General features: G+C 60.0%; 1 long non-coding RNA gene across 2 annotated transcripts; it reads right to left on the bottom strand.

Moving 5' to 3' along the window:
* Positions 1–7,372: 7,372 nt before the first annotated feature.
* LOC136794694 (uncharacterized) lies at positions 7,373–13,215 on the bottom strand. 2 transcript variants are annotated; one of them, XR_010841805.1, is made up of 3 exons: positions 12,477–13,215; positions 9,386–9,513; positions 7,373–9,037 (listed from the first exon to the last, which is right to left on the bottom strand). It is a non-coding gene; the product is annotated as an uncharacterized lncRNA (long non-coding RNA). The 2 variants fall into 2 exon arrangements; XR_010841804.1 differs by having other exon boundaries at positions 8,045–9,037; positions 12,351–13,111.
* Positions 13,216–15,117: the final 1,902 nt, after the last annotated feature.

Raw genomic sequence — 15,117 nt, 5'->3', positions numbered from 1 at the left:
AGCCCTGGAGGGAAGCATGGTGTCCGCTCTGCTCTTGTTGAAAGACTTCATGTCAGCTTATCACGGGCTCCAGGGCTGTGTGGACGGGAGCCTCCCTTGATCTTGGATCCTGGAAACCAGTGCCCAGGTCAGGGGCTCCTTGAAAGGGTAGAAGCCAGGGCGGGTGGGCCTTGATAGGCACTCAGGATGGAAAAGTCCACGCTCTGTTCCATTAGGTGGGGAACGGGAGGGAGGGAGGGAGGGAGGGAGGGAGGGCACCTCGTTTCCCGGTGGCTTTCTCCTGCGCTCAGGCTCTTGGGAGACGGCAGGTGAGAGGCCCCTGACCTTCAGTGCCAGCACCCTTGGATGCAGGACTGAGAGCATCTTCCCAGGTAGAGTTGGGCCCGCCCACACGTCCACGTCTCTGCCCAAGACGTCTTCCCGCCCGGGTGCTGTTCCCGTCCGAGGCGCAGCTCAGGTGTACTGCGCCCTGCCCGGGCCTCCAGGTGCTGGCCTTCCTGGACACAGCTTCTTCGCAATTCTGTGCCCCCACCACCTGGCTGCTATGCCCGGGTCATACGTGGACACCGTGACCTGCAGTCAGTGTGCCCCATGGGTGCCTCCCCCAGGGTTAGGAGCTCCTAACTCCAACTGGGAAACCCCGAGAACCTGGACCAAGAGGGATGCTTCTTAGTTCAAGATGGGCTCCCTCTCAGGCTCACCCCGCATGTGCTCCTGGTTCCCCAGGGCTCTGGGCCTCTGCTGATGTCGCCACTGCCCGGGTCACTTGGTCACTCCCCACCTGTCATGTTCCCTGGAAGCTGGTATTTGCTCAAGAAATCCACATATCCATGTGCCGTGCGTTGTGTTGTGTCCCCCAAAGAGATGTTGAAGTCCTAAGCCCTGTACCGGGGAATGTGGCCTTATTTGGAAACAGGGTCCTGGCAGGAATAATTAAGATGTAAGCTGAGGTAGTCAGGCTGGAGAAGGGTGGGCCCTTCATCCAAAGTGTCTGCTGTCCTTTTGTTTGGACACCCATGTGTCTGGTGTCTCTGCAGAGCAGAGACACAGAGACAGACACACAGAGCGAAGAATGCCCTTGAAGGCACAAACCACAGAGAAGGAAGGAAGCAGAGCTTTGGAGCCACACGGCTACGAGCCAGGAAACCCAAGGCTCGCCAAGGACCAGCAGGAGTTGGAGGGGCCTGGAAGATTCTCCCTCAGAAGGAACCAGCCCCGCCGACCGAGATTTCAGACTTCCAGCCTCCAGACTTGTGAGAGAACGCGCTGCTCCTGTCTAAGCCCCCCGCTTGTGGCTCTTTGTTATGGCGGCCCCGGGAGACCGTCACATGTGTACCCTGAGGCCTGGCTGCCACCCCATCCTTGAGGACAGCCTATGAGAAAGCAGCCACAGTTCCACGGATGTGTTTTATTTTCACCTCTCTGGATGATCAGAGACAAATCTGCTTTCCACCCTCTCTCCCTCCCAGCTCCGGCCCTCCTTAGCGAACGCAGTGCTTTTTTTTTTTTTAACATCTTTATTGGAGTATAATTGCTTTATAATGGGTGTGTTAGTTTCTGCTTTATAACAAAGGGAATCAGCTATACATATACATATGTCCCCATATCCCCTCCCTCTTGCATCTCCCTCCCTCCCACCCTCCCTATCCCACCCCGCTAGGTGGTCACAGAGCACCGAGCTGATCTCCCTGTGCTATGCGGCTGCTTCCCACTAGCTCTCCACCCTACGTTTGGTAGTGGATATATGTCCATGCCACCCTCTCACTTCGTCACAGCCTACCCTTCCCCTCCCCATATCCTCAAGTCCAGGGAACTGGTTTACGTGGTCAGAAGAGAGGGAGAAGGCCGCCAGATGCGTGGCCTGAGCTGGGAAAGGAGATGAGAGAGAGAAAATGAGGCCTCGGAAGCGGGCGAACCGGCCTGGCCTGAGTCTCCCCCACCTACGTTTGTGCCTCCAGCCCAGGAGCACCGGCATTTCCAGGGCTGCTGTGACGGCGGAGGCCGTGTCCGGGGAGAGATGAGTCAGAGGCTTCAGGTCCCAGCTCTGCAGCCTGTGAGTCCTGGGGCCTCGGGCGAGCTCCCTGACCCCTGAGACTCATTCCTCATCTGCAAATGGAATAATTCATAACAGCGGTAATAATCGGAGTAATCGTAACGTCTCTTGCCGGAGCACGATGGTTAACTCCGTGTCCATGTGACGGGGCCGCAGGACCCGGAGGCCTGGTTCAACTGTGCCCTGGGCGCGTCTGTGAGGGTGTTTCTGGGAGAGACTAGCATTCGATTTGATGGACTGAGTGAAGAGGGGGCCCTCCCCAGCGTGGGTGACCTCATGCAACCCACAGAAGACCGCCCCCCACCCAGAACACAAAAAGGAGGAAAGGCAACTTGCTCTCTGTCTGCCTGGCTCCTCCAGCTGGGATATCCACCTTCGCCTGCCTTTGGATTTGGACCTGAACTGACACCGTGGGTGCCCCTGGTGTCGGGCTGCTGGCCACAAAATCTTGGGACCTCTCAGCCTCCATAATCGTGTGAGCCAATGCCTTATAACAAATCTCTTTATCTAGATACATCTCCTGTCAGTCCTGTTTCCCTGACTTAGACGGGGGCTGGGGTGGCACTAACAGGAGATGGTGGAGGCCACCCGGGCAGAGGGTGGGGCGGCGGCTGCCCTGACTCTGGCGGGTCCTCTCCATCGCTGGTTGCCTAGCAACAAGACGGGCATCACAGACACCTCCAGGGATGGTCTGAAGACCCAACCACATAGTCCAGGGACCGCCGAACCCACGAGCTAAAGCCGGCCTGTTTGTGGAAGTGAGGTTTTCCTGGCGGAGGACCGTGCCCATTTGTTTGCCTATCCCAGCTCTCGGCTCCGAAGGCAGAGCTGAGTACTTACCACGGAGGGCGTACGTCCTGCACAGCCTCAACATCTACCATCTGGCCTTTTCCAGAACGAGTTTACCGCCCCCCCCCCAATGATGTCATAGCCACGTGAGGGGTCTCCACGGGCTGTGCCCTGTAGGCGGGGGTTGGCTTGCTCTCGGGCCCCGCACGGGCACCGGGTTTCCCAGTTCGAAGGGCGTCCCCCAGGCTCCCAGAGGGACGTCCACGGCCAGCGGGGCCCAGGCCCAGAGTTAGCCTCTCTTGGTGGCCCTCGTGCCTCCTTCCGGAGGCCTTGCCTTCCTGTACCATCACTGCTCCCTGCGGCTGACACACGGCATGACAGAGGGGTCAACTGTTAGTGAAGGTGTTTGCTGATCGTGGCCGCGCTAGCTGACAGTTAGGAACCGACAACGGAGGGCCGTCGCGATATAGGAACTTTCTAAATGGGGTGGAAAGGCAGGAAACCCTTCAGAGGCACAGAGGGGATGGACCCACAGGCAGCGGGATACGTGCAGGATGCAGGCAACTGCTCACAGGTGGGCAGAGGCCCGACGCCCCCACGGAGCCAACTCGTACACGAGTCACTTCAGAAAGTGGCACTCGGGGCTCAGAAACGTCCGCTGGGCAGAAAGAGGCCTGCGTTTCCACCAGCAAAGGCGGCGGGGAGGGTGTGTGTGCAGTGAGTTGGGCCTGCAGTGTTTGACCTGGAGAAGCTGGGGTCGGGGGGCCAGGCGGGAGCAGACAGCCGGGGCCCCTCTCCTCCACCGGAGGCCGTGCCGCTGGTCCAAGCTCCGCGGAGGGTTTGTGGCAAGTCTGGGGCCCTGGGAGTTTCCCACACCTTGCCCCTCCCCCTTCTCAGGTTAACGCCCATCAAAAGAGACCCACCTGTTCTCACTGGCCCGTGCGCCCAGATGAAGAGGAGAACTCACAGCCAGGGAAGCTTTAAGGACCTCAGGGAGGAGAGGGAAGGTGGGTGTGACGGGGAGGACGGGGGGCTTCCTGGAAGAGGGGGTCGAGCCTGCCTGAGAAGGACAGGCAGGGTTTCGGCAAGTGAAGAAGAGAGGGCAAGGCAGGCCAGGGCTTGGGAGCAGGTGACGGAGAGCTGGGGCCTTCAGGCAGAGAGGGAGGGAGGGCGTGCGTGCCAGGGGCGAGGACCAAATTTCCCGTGGATTTCACCTGGCGCCTCGTATGGGCTCTGGAATGAGGAGTGGGGAGCAGGGCCCCACCGAGGGAGGGGCCAGGAGAGAACAGGAGGGGAGATGCTCCCTGGGGCCCCTGCTGCGCAAAGGCCGTCTGCAAAAACCGAAGTCCTGGGAATGAGCCCCCTTAGCTCAGGGCGTTGCCTGACAGGTGCCCGATGAACCCAGGGCAGCCCTCCTTCAGGGGCAACGACCTGCAGAGTCTGGGAGGGCCAGGCTGCCTGGGCCTGCTCGCTGCGCTTCCTCTCCCTCCCACGGGGGCACATCCAGGGAGCAAGCGTCCTGTTTAGAGCCGGGCCGAGCCTACAGCCCCGGGGGATGCACCCAGCAGACAGTGCGCCCATCCCCCATCAGAGGCCGGGCGCCCCGCAGGGCCCCAGGGGACCACTATGTTTGTGGACACGCTGTAGGACAGCCTTGTGTGGCGGGCAGGGTGGGGCTGGCCGGGCCTCGTGCCCTGTGGACCGGCTGATTCGAATAATCTCTGGGGTCTGGGGCACGGGCGCCACCTCCAGTGGTCTGGTGCTGGGCCCCGGGGCAATCCGGTGGAGGTATGCTGGTCCCAGATAAGGGGGTGTTGGGGGTGGACGTCGTCAGCTGCCAGGATCTCAAATCGGGGTCAAGACAGCATGTTAAAAACTCCCAGAAGACACCAGGGTGGATCTCTTCCTGCAGACTCTGTCTGTGTTCCATGGACATGGGTTCTCACATGCTGGCCGGGCAGTTACAGACACGGCCTAAGTCCCCCCCAACCCCAGGACACCGTCCTCCTGTCCCTGGTACACGCCATGCTCGCTGCCACGCCCCCCCAAGGGGGTCCCTTCCTCGACCCCCACACCCCCGGCCTCTTCCCTCCCTGTGGGTTTCAGCTCCACTGTCCCTCTGGGGAGGCTGATGGCAGAAGTCCCCATGGCCTTAGCCACCCTCTCAGCCCAGGAGCCCTGGCCTGTCTCCTCCGTCGCCCTTCTCAGCATCTGCAGTCGGGCCCTGGAGGCTTTCCTGTGGCTGTTTCTCGTCCACCCGCTGCATGCTTTCCGTTCCAGGAGGATGGGGCTGTGTCTTGCTCTGCTGCTTTGGTGCCTGGCATGCAGCTGGTACCTGCAAGTCGCTGATGGAGTGCAAGTGAACCCCAGAGGCCAGAGTCCTTGGAGGAGGGGCTGTCTGGCGGCAGAATCTCCCAGCCTACCTCCAGGACAGGAGGATGCTTCGGTAAGGTAAGACCCGAGGTGTGAGGGGACCAGCTTCTACGGGCCGAGGTCTTCTCCCACTCCCTGGAAAATCTTCTTCAGCTGGAAGTACACCTGATTGTTGCTGAAACGCAGCGCATTCAGGACTGTTGGAATTTTGATAAAAAGAATAAATCCCGAAATGTTTTATTTTCCCATGGCTGCACTTGGACACGAGCATCAGGGCCCTTCTCGAGGAGGAGAATGTTGGGAGCTGATTGATCGAAATGAAAAATGGCACAAGAAGAGGCCCCTGATTGAGAAATCCTCCCGGTAAACATTTCAGTGCTTCCCCAGATTAATTTTAGATATCAAGATCCCTGATCAAGTGGAAAGTTACAGTCTTGCTGCTAAATTCCTTCTCCAGTCTACCATCGTCGCCTCAACAGATGGTGTTTCTTCAGGCTACCTTTAATGGCCCCAGAAATTAAATTAGTGACAAATGGAGAACTCCCATAATATTAAAAGTCATCCGTGGCTTCAGGAATCTGGTAAATTTCCATCCACAGAGGCAGTCCTCTTTGAAAAGGGGTGGAAAATGAGTTTCTGCTGTAAAATGAAAGTGCAGCTCTGTTCCCCCACTTGGCTCTTCGGGCCGAACCCAGGGGCTGCGGCTGCGGCTGGGGCCCCTGCCCCCTCCCTCAATCCAGAGCGGCTGGCATGTTCCTGGCCGCGAAGATAAAATGCTGGATAGGCGAGGGGCGACCCAGTACCCCCAGCAGGGCATACGGTGTCACGCACGCCTGTCTGGAGCAGAGGAGAGAGGCGTCACGGCTCTCTGCAGCCATACCATGTGTCCCAGGGACACACAGGTATCCCCAGTGTGAGTTGAGGGCTTGGGGCTCAGGGGCCCCCAGTGCGTAGGCTGGGAGGGATGTGCCCAGACCCGAGTCTGTGCCCCTGGGATCCCGGGCGCCTCCCTCTGTCCAGGGATGAGCCCCTCAGGGCCAGGACCTCTTCTGAGCAGAGGTCAGCTCCATCCTCCGGCAGGGGGTGGCCAGCGGTTCCCGGCCTCCTTCCCTGTCATCCTCACGTCAGCTGCGGAAACCTCAGCAGGCTCCCTGATGCCACCATCAGTTCTCCTGACCGTCCGGTCCCACCATCTCGCTAAGCCATCTGCTGCTTTGTGAAACCTTCCCCGCGAACTTTGCCAGGGACCAAGATGGCGTGGACCGTGGCAGGTCTTATAACCACAGACCCACACCCCAAATCGCCCTCGAGTGAGTAACCTCAGGAGTGTTGGGTGAAAGCCGATTCCGGCTCCTGCAAGAGTTAGGATGTGCCCTTGAGGTGTGGCTGGTCCAGCCTCAGAGAGCCACAGGCACTGCGTCGGAGGTTCAGTCTGAAAGCCGTGAGAATGAAGCGTGTGTCCTATTTTTCCTCCACAGATGGACTTCTATTCATCACACTCGCATGTGCCTATTCACCCAGCGAGTTGTGATTTCCTACCGGCTCCTGCTTGGGGTCTTAACTAATTCATCTTTAAAACTGGGCCAAGAGACCCCCCCCACCCCGGCAACACACCCGCCTCCGCAGGGGCCTGCTTCTTGCCTCATAAACCTGGGTGCAGAGTCACTCACGCGGGGTGAGGAAATACGAGGTGACACGAGGTACGATTTGCCAAACGCAGGGGTCCCTGCCGACAGTGCCCTTGAGAAGGTGAGGCCTTCTCCCTCTGCCTTTGACGAGAGACGAAGCCCCCAGGCCCCCCTCCAAGCAGACACCTGGCAGCTCACGCTCTTGGCCCCGGGGAGGGGCTGACATCCACTCTGCTCCCCCACCAGCCTCCCCTTGACCTTGTTGCTGTCAGCAGGGACCCCCAGTTCTGTTGCACACCTGCTGCTGGGCGGGGCGGGGCAGCAGTGAGTCCCAAGGGACCTGCGTGCACGGGACGGGGCCTGCCCGGGGCAGCGGGGACCCTGTCTGAGTCCAAGGACTAGGAAAGTTGGTTCCTGGCTCCCCCCAGCTTCAAAGCAGGGTTTCCAGCCACAGAAGTGGGGTTTCTGGGGTCACAGCCACCCAGCAATTTCACAGTATCTGAGACTTAAGAAGAGGGTCAGGGAAATTGAGCGAGGAACAGGGTATTTCTTGAACTTCCCCCAGATCATTTCTAACTACTGCCTGTTTCTTCCAAGGGTTCCTTCCACCAGGCAGCACTGAGGGGCCACACAGCTGCACTCTAAGAGCTCTCTTCACCCACCTCCCCTCCCACCTCCCCTTACACGCCGTGCTGGAAATCGGCTCCATTCCCCCAAATGGACGAGTCTGGTGCATATCTGTGGGAAGGATGGAGACAGGTACGCTTCTCAGCCGGGCCACGCGGTCCCATTCCTGCCGCATCGGTGGAAGGTTCCAGTGACCTAGTTCCACGATGTGCAAACACCACACAGCCGCCCCACCTCAGCCACGTGATCTGGTGATTGGGGGTCCGGGCGATTTCTGCATAGCAACGGGAGCCTTGTTCTCAGCTGCTCTCCTTCCCGAGTTTCCCTGCTGAGAAGCCGGGGAGCTGCCCAGCCCATGATCACCGTCAGCCCCTCATCTGCCTCCCCGCCCCAAGGACGGCTCTGGTGCCCAAACCCAAGATGGAACAGTGTGTCAGAGTCAGAAGGTTGACTCCAAGAAGACCTGCATCCAAATTCTGGCTCCTCCGTGATCACTGGCACGCTGCTTAGATGCCCTAAGCCTCAGTTCCCTCATCTGTAAAATGGGAAACCAAATAGCTCCCAGGTCATAAGACCGTTGTCCAGATGAATGGGTTTATTTCATCTTCTGACTGAGACTCCGGGAGGCTTCTGGGTCCCAGGCACGGCGGGTTGGGGCCTTGCTTCTCTGTGTTTCTCTCGGCTACGGCTTCTCCATGTGTTGGCTCTGTCCTTGGGCTGACTGCCCTCATGGTCACAACATAGTTGCCAGGAGCCACCCCTTGTCCTTACGTCTCTCTTCTCACCTCGGAAGAGTGAGAGCACATCACTCTCTACAATGGTCAAACATGAGTTCTGAGGTTCACTGTGACGGGGCCAGCTCTGTATCAAGGGGCGGAGGGTTGGGCCCACTCACGCCTCTGGGCCCACCCCAGTCCTTCAGTGGGGTCAGCGTGCTGTCTGGTGGGGGCGGGGGAGGAACAGATATTGAGACCCTCGGTGTTTCGCTCTTAGCTTGTTGGCTCTCGACGGCACTCCTGCCATGGTTCTTGATGCCATCAGCATCCTAATCCTGGTTACACCCCCACTCCCTGCCGCTTGCTGGTCTGCACCCGACGAGGTGAACCCGTGACCTCGGCCCAAGTGGGAAACGGCAGTCTCAGATCTAACGGAGAGCTGTAGTCTCAGAGTAACAGGCTATGTCTCTCCTTCTTCGCAAATAAAACCACTCATTTCCAAATCGACGAGAACATTCTTGTTCCTTTTTCTCTTGTCCTCTGCTGATCAGAGAGAGCCTCACGTCCACGGCTCACCTTTTCCTTTGCTCCAAGCTCAGGTTTCCTGGGTCACTGTTACATGTGTAAACAGTGAGAGTAAAGCCTACATTTATCCTACTTCTGATTGGCACCAAGATGTGAAATTAATACTTCGAGTAACGAGACTAGGGGAGCACAGAGCCTCCAGATTCCTCCCCGGGGCTCCGCTCCCTGCGTCTGCCAGCGCCCAGGAACCGCAGGCTTTGTGGGGCAACGTCCTCCAGGCACCGGGGCGGGGCTGCTCGGCAAAACTTCCCAATCCCGCTCTGTTCCTGCAGGAGAGAAACTGATGGGAGCTCCACTGGTGACTCCAGTTCTGCCGTTTCTTTGTGTTTTAAGACTCACTTTCTCCTACGCACCGTTCTCCTGGGCTGACTTAGGACCCACGCTTCTGTTAAGCTGGGCAAAGTTCTCCCACTGGCTCGGGCTGGGGCAGGAGGTAGGACTCAGAGATGCTGTGACTCACCATGGGACATCCCTCGCCACCCCGGCCCGGATGTCCCCTTGCTCCTCTGTCAGCTGATGGAGAGGCTCAGCCACCGGGGATGCCTGGTGGGTCCTGATCACCCTCCAGGGTCCGGGCCAGTTCTGTGGGGACCGGAGAAGGATGGGCTCATTACCTGGCCCACTGATTACACAGCGGGGGCTCCTGGCAGGCGACGTGTGTCTTGACGTGGACCCCTCCTCCTGTTGGCCACACCCCTCGCCAAGTGTGAGCCCCCAGCAGGCAGCCAGTTCACCCCGGGTCCTGTGTGGAAAGAATGGGGGGCCGAATGAGCCAACATCTCAGCCGTCTCTTGGCTTCACGCAGAGGCTGGCTGACTCATCGACCAGGGACACCTTCTAGAAAGTCTGAGAATTTCCAAAGATGTGGGTTTTGCTAAAAATACCCACCACCCTCAGGCCTCGGTGCCTGAATTCCCCCTCGTGCGTTTCTAAGGCACTGAGGTATGAGTCTCGATTCCGATGCTGCAGTTTCTGGGGTCCCTGTGGACCCCGGGCTGCCAGAGGCTGCGAGCGGCTCTTTGGCTGCTCAGCAGAGGGCGGGGGCACCTCCCCTGCTCCTGTCCACCCCCAGCTCGTGAAGATCTTCAGGGGTCCCGCGGCAAAGGCCACTCCGGGCCCAGCGGTGGGTTCCCGGGCAGCGCCGAGTGCCTCCCCACTTCATCAGGAAGGGTGTGTTGTGACACACCCACTGATGGCGCACTGACGGCCACGGCCACGTGAAAACACTGGTTAGCACGTTAGAGAGGCTTGAGCTTGTCGAAGCCATGAATCCTCGAACTACAGCGCCCGCCCACGCAGGCCGGCAGGATTCAAGCGACGGTGGCCCTGTGGGAACATCGGACCGGGCGCAGGGGCTCGGGGTCCATCCACCCCCCCTCACACCCCATGGTCAGGGCTTAGGGGGCCTTTCTGGGGACACCCCTGCTGCGCTGGTCTTGCCGGGGTGGGGCGGGGAGATGAAAGTGATGGAGGGGCTCCCGGGCCAGCAGAGGGGGAAAGACCGTCACGCGCTGGCCGGTTGGCCGTGCGAACCCCTTGGCGGGGATTTGAGAGCCGCCTGGCAAGGCGTCAGAGCAATGGGCTCGGGGTTACCGAAGGACAGGGCCGTCGCCGCCTGAGACCCTGCGGCCTGGAGTCCAGTCCCACCTCGCCGCAGGGGGATCTCCCAGGGGCACGCACGCAGATCCCCGGGGCCTGTTAAACGTGGTCCTGCTGGGCCACCGGCTGCGCACCGAGAAGCAAGGACCGAGGGTGTCACTTCAGGCCTCAGTGTACCCACCTGGAAAACGGCAGTGACCATACCTATCGCATCCACGTCCGTGAGGCTTCAACGAGAAGGTACGTCCGAGGCCTGGTCTGCCCACGACAATGGTAGCATTACGAGAAGGGCCTGGCTGGGGTCGGGGGCTGGTGGAGGGCAGGGTGGCCGGGGGACTCAGACGGGCTCCCGTTGGAGGAGGTGCGCTCCCCTCTGGGTGCGCTCCTCTGGCCCAGCACTGACCAGGCACTTGGTGCAGCTTCTCAGACGCTCCTCCCAGCAAGAGGGCGTCCTCCCACCTTCGGGCCGAACAGACTGAGGCTCAGGGGACTTCCTGGGGCCGGGACGGGGGAGGGGCTGTGCCAACCGTGATCCAACTCTGCCACCCTCCCAGCCCCCCAGGGCTTCCCCACCCTGGAAGGGCCCCGGCTCCCGGGAAGGTGGGCGCTCCTCTGGGAACATCAAGTGTCCAGAGTGGTCCATCAGGGTCACGTGAGGTTGCGGGGGCTACGTGTGGAAAAGTGGGTTCACGCCAGAGCCTGAGGCCTTGGGAGCTCCCGAGGGACACGACATCATGTCCCCCCGGCATGAGGGGGGCGCTTCTGGGCAGGAGCCCCTATCAAGTCAGCCCCGTGATCACTTCCTTTCACTCATTCATTCATTCACTCAGTCATGCGTTCATCCAGCACACCTCCGCCCTGTATCCCCAGCAAGAGTTTGGGGGCAGCTGTGACGTTCCCACAGGCATGTGGAGCCCAGAGAGGAGGGTCGCCCAGACCCAGGTGCTTCTGAGACGTAGCCAGACAAATGGGAGGCTCAGGCCCCTCCCCGTCCCTCCTTCGCCCCCAAGCAAATGAGCTGCCTCTCGGCGGCCCTGGGGAGATCTGTCTCCCTCCCAGCCAGACAGGCCGCTGAGCTCTCAACACAACGTATCTATCTCCATCTAGGTGCATGGACGCATCTCCACCGCCTCCTAAATTTATAGACGGCTGCGGCATATCCCTTCCCGAGAAAATCCGTTAGCAACCATGAATACGGGCTCCCGCCTCCGTAACAAATGCCCTGGGTGTGAAATTCAAAGCCATGGCTGTGGAGCTGCAGGCAGACCTAGAAAGACGGCGGAACATAACACGTCCAAGCCCACCGGGTTTTGCCCGGCTCCCCGAGCCCCGTCTGTGGTTACTTAGCAGCGATGCTGGACTGGCCACCCAGGCCAGACCTCAGAGGCTCTGGGGGAGCCACAGGTGAAGGAGGTCGAGGTGGTCCCTGGGAGGAGGCGGCCTGAGCCTCAGGCCCTCCGCTCTCTGGCCGGGAGCCTGGGGCGGAGAAAGATAAAGGACGCCCCTGGCCCCCTGCCCAGAGATGGCTGCTGTTCTCGCCGTGGCCGGACGCAGCCTTTGCACCGCCAAGGCTGTGAGGGAAGTCAGCCCACGGGGGCTCCGTGGAGAAGGCCCGGCTCTGAGTTCCGTCCGGGAGATGCCCTCTGCCCCTTCCTGTCCCGTCCGGTTGCTCACCGGCCCCGCGTGCCTTGGGGGCTGAGTCACAGATTTGTGAACCTTCTGTTCCCTCCTCGTCCTTTGCAGACCCTCTGGAGGGGCCCAGGCTCTGTGGAGCCCTGCGGGATGCCAGCCCAGATCCCACAGGGGGGCCCTGGCACAGACAAGAGCAGCTGTGCCCAGGCCACCCTGACCTGGGAGCCGGCCAGAGCCCCGGCCAGATTCCCACGCGGCCCGGTGGGGTCCCCCCACCCCGGCCTCGCTGCCCCACGCTGCCCCCCGAGCCACTTCCCATGCCCCGCTGAGCACCCCACGGGCACGCACCTCTTCCCAGCACGCCCACAGCAGTGGGGCGTCCAGAAGGCACCACATGGGCTCCGTCTGCCTCTCCCTCACCCGTCCCACTCCAGCCAACCCGGTGTTTGCACCTCCTAACCGTCCTTCGCTCACCGGCCTCAAGACCCTGTCTGTCGTAAGCCTGGAGGATGCTAGCATCGCCTCAGTTCGCTGACACGATCCTGACTTGGAGAGGTGGGCCGGCCCGAGGTGTGAGCGGGGAGTCGGGGGCAGGATGGGCGCGCAGGACCGCTCTTAACCCCTTCCTGCCCTCCACCCCCCCGAGACCCACTGCTCCCGTCCCGGCTGGAGAAGCGTCAGTGCCGACCTTGGGCAGGGCTCTCCTCAGGGCCCTCCAGGCAGCACACTGAAACGATCACCAGGCGGGTCTGCTGGTAGGGCAAGCAGGACACGGGCCGTCAGCTCAGGCTCAGAGTGCCAGGGGACGCCGCCGAGCGCTGCTGCCTCTCATTATGGAACTCAGCGGCTCCGGCTCCTGGGCGGTCCCGTCCCCTCGCTGGAGTTGGCTCTTGTCTGCTGGCATCTAGCGGGTCTCCGTGCACCATTGCGGTGATGGGTGCGCTTCTCGGCTGGAGAGAGCCCAGCCCTTTATCACCGGGGTGTAAGGACAAGCTCTTTGCAGACATCTGGCTGCCCCCAAGGACATCTGGAGAAAGTTACCATGAGCCTGGACCACTTCCCAAGTCCCAAGGGTGGGCGGTCCTAGGGGATGCCTCCTCCGCCCTCCTCTTGAAGACCCAGGGCCCAAAGCTCTCGGAGGAGCTCTGCCCACGGGCAGCACGCGGCTGGCCCGAGTCCCTCTGTCCCAAGGTTCTGCTCTCCTCGGAGGAATGAACAGCAGGCGCTGGTGTTTCCAGAGCCCGGGGAGGCTCCACCTCCTCCTGGCTGCATATGGAGGCGCGCCTGCCACTCCTGACTCATCCCGAGAGACCGCCACCCGCTTCCTAGATGCCTCCGTGCACCTGCAGCCCGGTGCAGGGAAGAACTGGTCAACCTCCAGCTTCCCTCCCACGTCCCGACTTTCCACGCAGATGTGTCTCGGATCCCCGACATATGGCCTAGCTCAGACGCACTCTCCTCTTGAGGGGGGACCGTTCCCCCAGAGGACACGCTGCCCTTGACACGCCAGCCTGGGTTTCAGAGTCAGAAGAATTGGCTGTGCACTCTCCTCTGCAGGCTTGGCGTGTGGCTCTCAGATGGCCTTGGAGGCCAGCAAACCAACCTGGCCCAGGCTCTGGCGCCAGCTGACCTCCTCTGCCCCACCTGCACTGCCCTGCCCTTCAAGCTGGGCTCCAGATGCACCAGAACACTGTTGGGCGAATCACATTTCTAATGAAGTTGTGAGGGGGGTGTGCGTGTGTGTGTGTGTGTGTGTGTGTGTGTGTGTGTGTGAAAGAAACTGGTTGGTTTGATTTCTCTCTCTCTTTTTTTTTTTATTTGCATTTTCCAATTACCACCTTGGAACTAAAAAAACAAAACAAAACAAAACAAAACACCAAAAGTCTGCTGTAAGCCTATTACAGCAAGACAGACATGAGCTCAGACTTTGCACCAGCTGAGAGTTCTTGGTTTGCATCTTGTCTCTGCTGCCCATGAGCTCTGCAGCCTTGAGCTGGGGCTTGTGCTTCCTGAGCCTCAACCTCCTGATCTGTGAAATGGGGAAGCAGTAATACTGACTTTAGGGTAGTTGTGACGATTGCATGGAATAAAGAGTGGGAGGCGTTCGGCACGGCCCTGGCACAGATTTGTGCTTGGGAAGCAGCAGCTACTTGTGTTACTTTCATGAGGCATCTTGTTAGACAAATAGAGAAAGAAAGGAGGGAAGGAAGGAAGGAGGGAGGAGGAAGGTAAAATGTCTCTAACTTAGGGCAAAGCCAACACCCCCCCCACACACACACACCATCTCAAATCCGAGAATGGGCTTCAATCAGGCTTTGAGCTCTAATCCTCACAAAGAGCCTTTTCTAGAGGTCTGCGGCCCTGAAGGTGGGAGCCAAGATCAGACCCCGCGGAAGCTTCTAGCACTTGCTCCGTGAGCCTTCAGGCGACCCTTTGCATGGCTGCTACCCCAGGAGGCAAAGTTCGAGCTCTGTCCAGGGTCTGGGGGGCCGTGGGAGCTGCCCCAGACCTCACACTTGGTGACCGCCAGGCTGCAAGACGGGGTCAGGGGGGCGAGGGGTCGGGGGAAGATATTGATTGTCCAATGAGCGCACCGCTGGGACCTGAGACGCACACATCTCACTTTTCTTAGGGCCCCTGCCCAACTCTTTTGAAGCCAGTTTTCCCTCCTCCCAGACAGCTGGTGGCACTCCCAAACTGGTTCTTTTCAAGGAATAAGGAGGCTGATATTTTTCCCAGACGGGCAGGGAAAACCCCATCCAGGGAGGGTGTGGGAGATGCACTGTCTCTGGAGGGCCCCACAGCCCTGGCGTCTTGGCAGTAGTGACTTAGCCAATAAAGAAAGGAGCACCGGTCACGATGTGAGCTCGATGATGCAGCCACAACCCACCAAGTGCTACGTGCACGCTCCCTATCCAGGGCCTGCGTGCGTGACCCTGTCACCGGGGGCGTGTTCAGAAAGGAGCGGGACCTCCTACTGCAGCTAACAAGGGAAGAAGCTGCCCAGGAGTTGGGGTTCCTTAACAGCTGAACAACGCGTGCGCCACGCTCTGAACTACTTCACCAGGATTAAATGCCTCTCCCTCAGCCTTCTGGCCCGTGTTCCATCCTGTCT

This window comes from Kogia breviceps, chromosome 8 (assembly GCF_026419965.1).
Source record: "Kogia breviceps isolate mKogBre1 chromosome 8, mKogBre1 haplotype 1, whole genome shotgun sequence".
Lineage (NCBI taxonomy): Eukaryota > Metazoa > Chordata > Mammalia > Artiodactyla > Physeteridae > Kogia > Kogia breviceps.
The sequence above is the reverse complement of the archived record's forward strand: the minus strand, read 5'-3'. Positions and strand labels throughout refer to the sequence as shown.